At 40.7% G+C, this 1,453-nt stretch overlaps 1 pseudogene; it reads right to left on the minus strand.

Moving 5' to 3' along the window:
* Window positions 1-374: 374 nt before the first annotated feature.
* On the minus strand, window positions 375-1,069 carry LOC109376097 (60S ribosomal protein L34 pseudogene; annotated as a pseudogene).
* Between the last annotated feature and the right edge of the window lie 384 nt (window positions 1,070-1,453).

Genomic DNA, 1,453 nt, shown 5'->3' on the forward strand with positions numbered 1-1,453 from the left:
AATGTGTTCATGGAAGGATGCAGGCACAGTGTTTATCTACTCTGCCATCTTGATTCCTGGGTTTGTTTGTTTTTTTGACATGGCAAAATATTTAATGTCTGTTGGTGTGTCTCATTCTCTATTCTTGTTATGATTTGATAGCCTCCCCAAACTGGCAGTTCCAGAGAAAACATGGGCACCTTTCCACAGCAGGGTTTGAAAATCATTAAGTCCATAATTCTCTTGATGTGGATATGATTATAGGTGAGTTCTTTCTACAGCATGCCTCAGGCCTCCCTGGTCAAGGAAAAAACAACCCAGTTCTACAGGACCCCTGAGATCTGTTCTTCTGAGGCCTGGTGCTGGGAGCTGTTCTGCTGGAAATAGCAGTGAGCTCAGACACTGCAGAGATAGCCCCCATACACAGTGATGAACATCATGGGGGTGGAAAAGCTCTTAGCCATGTCAAAAAGCTTTTCCTGAGTCTGCCGGGTCTTGATTGCCTTCAGCTCAATCCACATGCTAAAGTGGCACAATTTGAGGTGGCATATTGTGCCCCCCTTCAAGTTGTGGTCTTTTTCCCTCTACTTTTCGAACTCTTTGCATAGTAGAGATGTTAACCATTTGTGTGTGATATGTTTGTCATTTTACTTTGCTCATGGGAGTGTTTTTCTTTACAAAAGTGCTTTAAAATTTATTTTAGCCTTTTAATTGTTTTTACTACTCAAAAAAGCTTCATTTTTAAATTTAGCTCTCTGACTCTGTGTTATGCTTCAACACTTTCACAACCAGTTTCTGCTCCTCAATAAGGAAAGATGCTTAATCCTGTCATGGACACATTAACACACATGGATCCACCGTAGGCCCTGCTGCCATGGTTTTTCGTTTTAACCCCATTAGAACTTTAGGTCTCAGGGCATGAACTCTGAAGAAGCCGGCCTGGACACACACTACATGCAGATTTTGGTGCTTTCCCAACCTTCTTGGTATAAAGGTAAACAGTTCTATTACCAGGGGTTCGGTACAGCCTCGTTTTGTGATAGGCTGTATTGTAGGACAGCCTCCAGCGATATGTCAAATGCTGGACCATTGTGAATGCCTGTAGACACCACTCTTGGAAGAGGTTGCTTTAAAATTTTTAACTAGTCAAATTTATTAATCTTTCCCCTCAACTGCAGCTAGATTTTTAGCCGAAAATCAAAGTCTTCTCCATACCTAAGTTACAGAGGAATTAAACTATTTCCCTCACTGGTACTTACATAGTTTCTCTCTCTCTCTCTCTCTCTCTCTCTCTCTCTTAACATTCTATGTGGAGTTTATTCTTTTCAGTGCTATGATAAATTGATCAAAATTTTTTTTCATATAGAGTCTCAAATTTGATATTACTAGAGTCTCCCCGTTTTTACCCCCCCTTGGGTTGCCTTTTCCTGGACATTTTATTCTTTTCTAGGTTTGCCAAAACTGGACATAGATA

Source organism: Hipposideros armiger, unplaced genomic scaffold (assembly GCF_001890085.2).
Source record: "Hipposideros armiger isolate ML-2016 unplaced genomic scaffold, ASM189008v1 scaffold_1050, whole genome shotgun sequence".
Lineage (NCBI taxonomy): Eukaryota > Metazoa > Chordata > Mammalia > Chiroptera > Hipposideridae > Hipposideros > Hipposideros armiger.